This window comes from Artemia franciscana, chromosome 20 (genome assembly GCF_032884065.1).
Source record: "Artemia franciscana chromosome 20, ASM3288406v1, whole genome shotgun sequence".
Lineage (NCBI taxonomy): Eukaryota > Metazoa > Arthropoda > Branchiopoda > Anostraca > Artemiidae > Artemia > Artemia franciscana.
The window spans coordinates 23,225,042-23,237,225 of record NC_088882.1 but is presented as its reverse complement, the minus strand read 5'-3'; the positions used below and the strand labels follow the sequence as shown (position 1 = coordinate 23,237,225).

At 35.6% G+C, this 12,184-nt stretch overlaps 1 long non-coding RNA gene across 1 annotated transcript in view; it reads right to left on the bottom strand.

Moving 5' to 3' along the window:
• Positions 1–12,184, bottom strand: part of LOC136039924 (uncharacterized) — a 200,305-nt gene that overhangs the window by 64,728 nt on the left and 123,393 nt on the right. The window lies entirely within an intron of this gene.

Here is a 12,184-nt window from a genome sequence, read left to right as displayed (position 1 = left end):
AATCGTAACGCTGCTACAACATGTGTAGAATTGGATCGTGAACAAAGTTACAGCACGAGTGATCTATTGTCGTATGTACAAAACAACATTTCTAAGTTAACGTCTGAGCAAAAGGATATTTATTATAAGATAATGCATTTTGTCGATAACAACGTTGGAGAAATCTTCTTTTTGGATGCGCCAGGAGGTACTGGTAAAACATTTGTGATAAAATTGAGTCTGGCATCAATTCGATCAAAAAATGACATAGCGTTAGCAATTGCGTCGTCCGGAATAGCCGCAAAGTCGCTGCCTGGTGGAAGAACTGCTCATTCCGCTTTGAAATTGCCTCTGAATTTTCATTCTACAGAAACTCCCACGTGCAATATTTCTCAATCATCTGGGATGGGTAAAGTATTGCAGCAATGCAAACTTATTGTTTGGGACGAGTGCACAATGGCACACAAAAAATCGCTCGAGGCTATGGATCAATACTTGAGAGATTTGCGAGGAAATTTGAAACCCTTTGGCAGCACATTAATATTGCCCGCGGGAGATTTCAGGCAAACATTACCTATAATACCTAGATCAACCCCTGCAGACGAAAGGAATGCTTGCGTGAAAAAATTTAATTTTTGGGCACACGTAAAGAAATTAAAATTAACTAAAAATATGCGTGTCCGATTGCAAAACGATGACACAGGTCAAACATTTTCAGATAAATTGCTGGCAAATGGAAACAGAAAGCTTTCAGTAGACTCATTTTCAGGACTTATACAACTGCCTGCTGAATTCTGTAATTTGGTGACGTCCAAACATGAATTGGTTAAAAAAGTATTTTCGAATATTCTAACCAATTATAAAAATCATGAATGGCTAAGTGACCGAGCGATTCTGCTCGTTTAGGTTCCACCACATGTGCAACAACTGAAAATAGGTGTACCAATAATATTGTTACGAAATATCAACCCACCAAAGCCTTGCAATGGCACGCGACTTGCCGCAAAAAAAAACGGAAAACGTGATAGAGGCAACAATCATGACAGGGCCTTTTGAGGGTGATGCTGTTCTTATTCCTCGCATTCCCATGATTCCGACGGATTTGCCTATTTAATTTAAAAGAATGCAATTCCCAATTCGATTAGCATTTGCAATCACCATCAACAAAGCTGAAGGACAATCATTAGAAAAATGTGGTATAGATCTTAATATAGATTGTTTTTCCCATGGACAATTGTAAGCTGCATGTTCGAGTGTTGGTAAACCTGACAATCTATTTATAGGCACTGACAATGGGACAGCGAAGAATGTTGTATATTCGCGAGTTTTACGTAGTTAATTTTTATTTTATATGTATATCTATCTATCTATCTATCTATCTATATAAAAATAAGTTGTATGTATGCATGTTTGTTTGTCTGTAAAAAGGGCGTTTGCATAGGACGTCACTATAAGTATATAAGACTTTGTATATGCACAGACAATGGGACAGCCAAGAATGTTGTATATTCGCAAGTTTTACGTAGTTAAAACATATATTTATCTATCTATATTCACAGGTGTGATACAGGGACTGCAGTTGTGTTCCTGTGTCCAGGTCTTCATTTATATCCCTGTGTCCTGGTGTCCCGGCTGTCATTTGTGTCCCGGTGTCCCGGTCTGTAATTTCTCTTTGAGCGTCCCGGTCGTCATTTATATTCCCTGTGTTCCAGTGTCCCGGTCCGTAACGTCATAAGAAATTCAATAACTCTGGTGGTGCAGGCAGTTGAGGAAGTTTATCTTTTCCTGTGGCAAAACACATTCCCATTGTTTCACCATTAATTTCAAGGACTTATCTTAGCAATATGGAAAAATCTTAGACATAGTCCCGATTTGAACACATCTACTCAAGCTATAATCATCGACTGGGCTGTACCTGAATGCAAGGCGATAATTTTCACGTTGCTCATGTGATTCCTCGGAATGTTTTCTTTTGGCACTATCTCTTTGAGCCGCAAGCCTGTTTTCACGTTGTTCTTGTGATTCCTCGGCACGCTTTCTTTTGGCATTATCTCTTTGAGCCACAGGCCTGTTTTTACGTTGTTCTTGTGATTCCTCGGCATGATTTTTTTGATAATTTCTCTTTGAGCAGCAAGCCTCTTTTCACGTTGCTCTTGTGATTCCACGGCACGATTTTTTTGGTAATTTCTCTTTGAGCTGCAAGCCTGTTTTCATATATTTCTTGTGATTCCTCGGCACGCTTTCTTTTGTTACTTTCTGTTTTAGCCGCAAGCCTTTTGGTATTATCTTTTTGAGTCGCTTTCTTGGCTGTTTCTACTGCCCTTGTGGGATTTATACTAAAATTTCTCTTTGAATTGCCCCCTATATACTTATGATAACGTCATATAAAGAGCCTTATATACTTACAATGACGTCATTTGCGTACAAACAAACAAATATACAACTTATTTATATGACGTCATATACAAAGCCTTATGATAATGACGTCATATGCGTACAAACAAGCAAACATACAACTTATTTTTATATTTATAGATATATTTGTGTGTATATAGGGTTGGAACTATACAATCTGTCATAACTGAGACACACTGACACTGTACCAGACATGGTGTCCCAGTTATGACAGAGTGCTTTCCCCACTTCTTCCTCCCCCCATCCCCCTTCCCACTTAAGATGGTCATAGATCCACATCTGCTGTTTTCCACCCTGGTTCCAATTCTAATTTCAACGGTCCCGTTTCCAATTCCAGTTCCTGGTCTACCGTTTTTGCCCCTCCCAATTCCAAAGCTCTGATTCCATCAGTTTTTGAGCATAACCTAAATCATTGAAGGTATTTTCAGAGTCTAGAATGGTTCCAGAAAAATATAGCCAGATATTATGAAACATCTTGCACTACACTATTATATTTCTCCTGATACAACAAGAATCTTCTATTTCATTATCAAAATCAAACACGATACTATCCGAGTCCTGCAAGTCATCACCAAAATCTTATAGGGTATTATCGTATTCTCGCAAGCTATTGACGAAAATCCTCAGTAAAAATCAAAACCTGACTGATATTAACAAAATCTAATATAATACTATCAAAATCATGTAATCTATTAACGAAACATAACATGTTGCTATCAAAATTTTGTCTGCTATTATCAAGATTATCTCAATCTTGTCGAATATTATCAAAACCTTAGAAGATAGAATCAAAGTCTTGCCAATTATTCCCGAACGCTTGTATGTTATTACCAAAATCTTGCCTGATGTTATGAAACATCTCGTACTACAATATCACAATCTTGACTGCTATATAAGAATTCTCTATGGCAATATGAAAACCACGCAGCATCCTATTAGAACCATGCAAGTTTGTAGCATATTATTACATGGTATTATACTAATCTAAAAAATTATCAATGAAATATCTTCGAAACAATCGAAACACAAGCTATCATTTAATCATTTAATCTTGCAAGTTTTTAACAAAATATTTTACGCTATAATCAAAATGTTTATGCTATTGCCAAAATCTAATATGTTGCTATCAAAATCATATTACCTATTAACAAAATGTACATAATGCAATCAAAATCATGTTTGGTATTATCAATATTATCAAATTTTGTCAAATATTACCAAAACTGTACATGATATTATCAAAGTCAAAAATTATATTACCAAATCCTGTTAAATATTAAAAATTTTTGTGTTTTTGTATTATCAAAGTACAAAGGGAATACTAAAAATACAATATAAGCATCAACCAAAATAAGAGAATAATAGCCAAATACCATATAAGATGAAAAGGAGAAGACACCTGAGGCCTGGGAGTCAAAGTGCAGAGAGGACAACGATATACCATGAACTAAAACTCAGGGGACGTCAACTCCTCTGAGGGAAGAAAAGGAAAAATAAACAACAAAAATACAAACAAAACCAAATTCTATTCTGATTGATCCTCTACTAAATGATCATTAAGAATCCTTTTAAAAGTCCCAAACAATTGGCATCTCTGTACTGAAGGGGGTAGGGAACTCCAGAGCTGTTGATAAGCAATGAGGGCATAGAAATCTGATCAACAAGCAGGGGTAGGCGGAATGCAGATATTATACGAAGAACGAAGGCTATATGGAGCTGAATCACAAATAAACACAGTAGTTTTTTGAAGGGAATTAGGAAGATTGTCGTGAAGCTGATGAAAGAAAATAGAAATAAAAGAGTTTAAGACCATTGACTTTAAATATGAAGGTCCAAGATAGGCTCTGATATCGCAACGAGAAGTTGCAGAGCTTGCAGAGGAAGCAGTTTTCTTCCCTATATTAGCAAAATCAGAGGTAAGCTCTAGCTGAACATCTTCTTCTCCTCGAATGGTTTACCATCGATTATTAGCAATGATGGAACTGAAGGCAGAGGCGGAGTATGTCTGAGAACCAAATTAATTATATACCATGTCTAGCTAATATCGGTTCCACATTCAGAAAATTTTCTATGATGATACTAAGATTTAGCCTTCCAACACAGAGAATAAAATATATTTCTATAGACCTTGAATCGTTCATGATGAGCTACAGATGATGAAGCCTTGTAAAGCTTCCTCATATAATTTTTCCTTTTCAAGTTTTTATGGAGACCTGAAGTCATCCATGAATTCAGTGGTGCTATCCTTTTCGAATTACGGGGCGCAGGACCCTGATTCCAAACTTCCAGGATTCTTTATTTCAATAAATCATAAAAGAAATCATAAGAGAGGTCAAAATCTGATTCAGAAACCAAACTATCACATGGCTGATCAGCCAAACGATAGGTAGGTATGTAGGTAGGTAGGTATGCGTTTCTTTCATTAAAAAAAACTACTAAAATTTTACCACAATTGTATCAACAATATGCTGCTCAATTTAAGGACCTAAAATGTTCCTGTTCAGCAGCAAAACAACAAAATATAACTGATAACTATTCATTCAAAATTAAAGAAATACGCAAAGAAAAAAAAATAGACCAAACAGAAGAAACACTATGCAATCTCTAAGCAGGCATCTCTCATCTTAAAAAACAAGGATAAATTTTTAACCAATATAATTTACAATTTATTCAGAAAATGATTTTTTTTTGCTTTCTATAAATAACATAAGGTTTTCAGATCACCTAACACTCTCTGGAATTGAGTTCTAAATGTCAACACCTACATGTTTAATCATACGCCAAGATCAACTTCTATGCCTGACTTCACTAGTCATCTGTTCAGAGTTCTCAGTAGAATACTCGTGATAATTTTAATTACATTGATAAAAACTTCTAAAATAGTGAGGAAACAATCCATTTAAAACCTAGTATACAAAATTAAAATCTGCTGAGATGTAATAAAATCAATATTCAAAATATCTAGATCTCTAAAACAATCTCTAGTACTACTACATGCAAGATACTCACTCTAACTTCTAATTGTCCTATTCTGCATAATCTGGACCCTTTTCACATGACTAGAAAAATTGATTGCATGCAATGAACAACCATACACAAAATAAGGAAATTGAATAATAAATTGCTTCCAGAACATGTAGAGAAAAAAAATTATGCAATATTCTTTAAATAACAACTCCGCGAGCCTATATTGAAGATAAAACGTTGCAATGATGAATCCAACAAAAATTTACATCAAAAGAAAATCCTAGACATCTACATTGAAAAACCTGACTAATGGAAACACTTTGTAAAAGAATACTAATGACAATTATTTACAACTTTCCCAATACGACTAAAAATCATACAATTAGTCTCTCAATATTCACTGCAAGAAAGCTACGCTTTGTGAACTGAAATAAAATCTCCAGAGTTACATTAGTTATCTCTATAAGATCCTTGACAGATTTTGCAATCACTGTAAGTGCTGTGTTATCTAAGAATGATGTAACTACGACATCAGGATGGTAAAAACGCATTGTATCCACATATATTAGAAACAGTAAAGGTTCTAATACCCAACCTTGGGTAACTCTACAATTCACATTGAAGGCTTTCTTTGACACATCATCTACCATAATTTTGATGGACATACCATGCAGGCAAGACCTAAACCATTCAAAACACTTTTCATAGACTGCTGAACAAGCAAACCTACTTAATAAAAGATTAAAATCAACGGTATCAACTGCTTTTTTAAACTCTATGAACTACTGTCATCAAAAAGACTGTTTGATTTCACTTTTGTTACCATTAATAATAACCATATGATACTGTAAATAGTATAATAGGCATTTTTCTAACTAATTTTGTTTTTGAATAACAAATCGGGCAGGTCAGCAACTTCATTTTTCACATCATCAGTTTTACTTCCAGCAGCTCTACTACCTAGCACAATATAAAAAATTTCATTCAAATCTGTTGCACTCCTTTAAATTCCAGTTCTTTTCTGAGGTTATATGAAACAAAATATATCTTCAATAGCTTTTAATCTTTTTCTATATATTTGTGCAAACTTAAACTTTTTTCTGAGTAACTAGATTTCACATCTTCCGTCTTTCCTCCATATCTTTTATTAAGTGTTCCTGATTTATCTATTGCCTCTTTTAAATATTGAGGGTATTCTAGATAAAAAAAAATCATTTTAAAATAAATCCATTTGGAACATAGTCCATATTCATTTGTCTCAACAGAACTTCATCTAGCCCAAAATCTACATTAGCTACGAAATTTAGTTTATTCTGGGGTTCCATAGCTTGAATTAAATGAGTTTGATTGATTGCTTTAAAACTTGCTTCGGTGCTTAAGGATTGATCCAGTCGTTGAAATCATCTTCTTAAATTTGTGTAATTTATCAGTAATCATATTTGTATGTCCATCTTCAGCTTCAGCGATTGGAGCCCCCAACTTTTCAGCATAGTCTCGAAATCCAGCTTGCTCTAAGGAATGTTCTTGAACATTATTTATTTGTATTTCTCGACTTTTCACCATACTCAAGAATAATTTATTCACCCCTATAGGATCCATCTATAGAAAGAAAGTTTTAGTTACATAACTTTCGAGAGTTAATTTTCTGAAAAACCACAAATAATGATTTCACCAGTTTTATCCAACAGCTCATACGTTGTATTGGTTGTATGTTTCACCGCTGCTATTTGAAACACTTTAGTTGTGTAATTTGGTAGACAGCCTCTATATGAAGCACCATTACTTTTATTAGTTCTAGTCAATTCACCAACATTAAATTTGTTTATGGATTGTTTTTGAACTTCGACATAAGAAAACAAATTAGTTTGCACCTTGTTTTCATATCCTTTTTTATTCGCTTCTACTAGAGTCATTTCTGCTTTCGAGTGGAAAGTTCCGTTCTAGCAGGCAAGCAGCCAGGCACCACTTTCAAATTGAAGATGGACTAAAATCTATAAGTATTTAATATATACGGCAGTTACCCGGCCCAACAGCCAATATATCTTCTTTGAGTGATAAATAGAAAAATTTACAGAAGCAAACAGCGGCATTTATATAGGAGTTTTATAGCCTATATCAGAGAGGAGTATCTGAAGCTGTGCAGCCAAGCTTTCGTTTCATCCAACCATATTTCTGCTTTCGAGTGGAAAGCTCCGTTCTAGCAGGCAAGCAGACAGGCACCACTTTCAAATTGAAGATGGAATAAAATCTATAAGTGCTAAATATATGCGGCAGTTACCCGGCCCCACAGCCAATATATCTTCTTTGAATGATAAATAGAAAAAGTTACAGATGCAAAAATGTGGCATTTTCTCACGGGTCCGAAAGTGCTGCCATCTATTGTTTCTACCCATTTATGTTCCTGATTTCAGCTGAGTTTATAATTCGGTTTTTCGGACTTGGGATTGCGGTAGAGAGATGGTATTAGATGTGCCTAATAAACTTTAAAAGTTCTCTCATTGCTATAGAAATTGGATCTTATCCTTTGCTCATTTCTAAGTGGTGACATTAGAAAGACATTAGACAGATATAATTTTTTTTCGAAGGCAATCGATAGCTCTTGGTGAGCTGATCTAAGTATATGACATCCATTTTTGGTACAAAAATTCCTTCATGAGGTATACCAGTTTGAAAGTTTCAAGGGATTGGCAACTTCAGTAGTAAGGTACATACTGAAACAAAATCTAGGCCGATACAAATTGTGAGACATATAGAGGACTTGTATGCAACAGTCGGCTGTTAGCTCATAATCATCTTCGGCAATGAGAGGATTGCCACTTTTGCTAGTTGGTGTACATATTATATGTTTCCAGTGTATTTGATGGTTAAGTCAATTTGGTTCCAGTGGTAAGATATGTAGGAGACTTGTAAGTAATAATCATTTTAATTTTTTTTAAACTTGAGTTATCATTTGTACATTTTAAGGAAAACTATGAAAGTCTAAATAAGGATTTGGTAAAACAGAGAGAAAAGAAGGAGAAAGAGGAGAGACATAAAAAAGAGAAACTAGGAGAGAACAAAAAGGGGGAAATAAATAGAGGAAGGACTAGTTAACAATAAGGTCAAAAAGACGGAATAGTTATATCCGCAAATCCCAGAATTGTCTTTTAGATGATATAAAACAAAAACGAATATAGTAAGGCATTTTAGATGCAGTAACTGTCTTTAAAAGTGTTGAGTAAATTTACACATTTCAAACTCTATTCTGTTTTTCATTTAGCTCTGTAGCATTCCCTGAAATTAAAATTTGTGCCCCTAAATATTACTTAGATATTACAAATGTTCCCCGCTGTATTTTTGGGGTTAGTTTAAAATCCTCAAAAATTTTCCTGGCGTTTTCAAACCTGATATCCAAGTCACTCCTGGTAGATTGCAGATTTACCTGTTTGACAACCTAGATGCGCGCCTTCGCAAAATGTATTGTTATTTAAATTCCCGTCTATCTATAACTTAAATGAAAGTTTTGACTCGTTGTCTCCTGCTCTTCCTGACATACTTGAGATGCGTTCTTTTGACACCCAGGAAAAAAAAAACCTGGACTTCGATTTAGTTCCTCAGAACTTCATACTATTTTAAACTTATTACCTCTACAATTCTCAATATCTTATATATTTGCCGTTTTGACAGTCTAAATGCCTAGAAAGCCTGCGCCTTATATTCCTAATCCCCCTCGTTATTCGTCAAAAGTCTTAACTTAATACACTTTGCCATTCCTAGTGTATTAAAAGATGACCGAAGTTTACCCCCTCACTAAAAATCCCCTGCCACACAGAAAATACCCTTGTGGGACATAACCCCTCCCCCAGAAAATATCTTCTGAAAAATCCCCCCCCCCATGGGGAATAATGATTTTGAATTTTCAGAATTTTATTTGATTTTTTTTTTTATTTCATTGAGAAGTGGTAAGGATAAAGAAAAAGAGTAATTTACACACCGTACGTGTCTTAAGAACTTAGAAAAAACCGCAAATTCAGTTTTGCATAAGAGACTTCCCTATAAACTTATATTTTTTTGGCTCTAGCGGATACCAAATTTAAAAAAGGAATTTCAAAAATGTAGGTGAAAAAATCACCAAAATTATAATAAAAACAGAAGGCACAAAAAAGCTCAAGAAGGCTTAGCTTTCCTTTGAAAGGATCGTGGCTTTCGGAACCAACACATTCTTGTTGTTTAATTTCTTACTGAAGACATTGATGTCAAATTCTACGAGTTTGTTTTACTTATCATCCTGAGTTCTGAGTTCTTTATTTAACATTAAAATCCATAAACAACAAATTACTTCAAGACAATCTCCCCCATAAGGCTCCATGGCCGGGAAAGAACATCCAAGGGAAAAAGTACCACAAATCACCACTAATAAATAAATGAAACCCAAACTAAACAGAAATTGATATAGGTAACCTAGTTAAACTCTAAACGAGAAAAATAAAAAGCAGTAAGGTCGACAACTCCCATGTCTTCACAAGACAAGAATATAATTTATGCTTTACTAAAAGAAAAAAGAAAGAAAAAACAAATAACCGTGTATTGTCAGTTTAATATACATATTCTGATATTTAATCCATGGTTAACCCATGGCGCATATTTTGAATATTTGTAGAATATACCAAAATTTACTCTTTTTTCGGTGGCCAACATTTACCCCTGGAAACTAGACCTCCAGAAAATTCCATCACAAAAAACGGAAAACTACTCTCCCCCCACCCCTAGTAAATACCCCTGTGGAAAATAGCTCCCACGGGACATACACCAATCCCCCGCCCCAAAAAAAAACTTATTTGGAAAATAGCCCACCAGGAAATACCCCCCCCCCCCAAAAAAAAATAGCCCAACCGAACTCTCCCACCTCAGAAACCCTGTGGAAAATAGCTCCCACGGGACATACACCAATCCCCGCCCCAAAAAAAAAACTTATTTGGAAAATAGCCCACCAGGAAATACCCCCCCCCCCAAAAAAAAATAGCCCAACCGAACTCTCCCACCTCAGAAACCATCCCCCCTACAAATATCCCTTTAAAATACTTCTGGAAGATTTTCCAGTGGAAAATAAATCCCCCTCCCCACCAGAGGAAATGCTCGCATCCCACGATAAATACCCCACTTCCGTGAAAATACCCCTTAAAATTTTCCCTAAGAAATTCCCCTCTCAGAAAATACTACCTTCACGCTGCTAGTTGGTGTCTGATCCCCTTGGACCTTAAAAAAGGACTAGATCCCTCCATTCCTTTTCTATTGAGAGCACTCCAAAGTTTCTAGGATCTTGAGGTAGATATATGGATGCTGAAGGGACAGTGGCACTCCTATGCTCACTTTGGGTTTTAATATCATTGTATATTTTCATAATAACTGGGAAGCCCAGAAATATTCCGAGAAATCACAAATGAGAAGATATCAAATTCATAGTGTATAAATTCATGTATTCATAGCGTATTTTTCTTTGCATTTTCTTTATCTTTAAGTCCTGTTTTTTTTTCTCTGACAAAAAATACCTCTATTTTTGTCTCCTTTGTGTTTTTTCTTTCTCTCCCCTCCTAGGTACACCCCTTTTCTATATCTCATAGTATAGTTACATGTTTCTATGGTATGCCACAAATGCAGTATGGCGTAAGATCCTAATCTAGGCACAACGGCCTCTGCAAAGGTTGGCATCGGCCGTTTCAGGGTACTTACAATACTGGGGACTTAGCGGTCAACTCTTTTCCCACTTGAGGACTGGTGCCCCTCGGGGAAATTTTTGCCTAAGACACGACACAACATTTGCAAGGGATGTTGATTTATGGGTATTTCTTCTGGGCTTGGTCTGTTTTGACGGGCGTTTTCGGGCTTAAAGGCCTCTTCATAGCTAATCTATCTACTATGGGCTGCCTCCCCTTAGTAGCATAGTATTTGCAGGCATAAATATATAATGAGTCGAATGTATTGGGCTTGGGGCTGTCTGTGCAAAATTTCGTCAAGTGCGGAAAACCATGTTTTGACCAAAATGGGAACAGGATTGCAAAAATCCACCATTCATGCTGGAAGTCCCAGGGACTTCTGGATGGTCGACTCTAACCCACCTTAAGTGCTTTGGTGTAGACTTGAGAAGATATGTTGATCCCCGTACCGCACTTGTATCCGGGATCATTGCTTTTCCTGAGGACAAAATGATTTCAATGATTTAAAGAACATGAAAATTGGAATTTGGAATTCTATAACATAAAAAAATTACTATTGTACTGACATTTTGACTGATAAATTAAAACAAATCGAATTGGACTTCATAGGATTTTTAGAAACTCATATTCTAGGGGTAGAAGGCATGAAATTAGGTGACAAAGAATTTGTTTACTCAGGCAGGAATTATGAGATACATAGAAAGGGATTAGGGCTCTTAATGAATAAGAAAGCTGCTAAGTCTTGTTTAGGCTGGGAACGTATTAATAATACAATAATAATTGCTCATTTTATGACTAAAAAGCTCAGAGTATCGTTATAATAGTATATCATATCCCTGTTGAACCGACTGTCGGAGAAACTGTTGACTCAGATGAATTTTACTTTGAGTTGCAAGGACAAATAGCAAGGTTCCAAGGTAGAAATTTTTTTTTTTTACAAGGAGATATTAACGCCCTGGCTGGTAGAAATAGGGTTAGATGGTATCTTAGCCAAGGTAAATTTGGTGTGGGAAAAGAAACCAGTAATGGCTACAGACTTTTAAAATTTTCTAGGTATAACAATGTGGTTATAACCAATCCGGTGTCTGGTCATAAAATGGCCCATAAGTTGAGATTGTACTCACGTGATG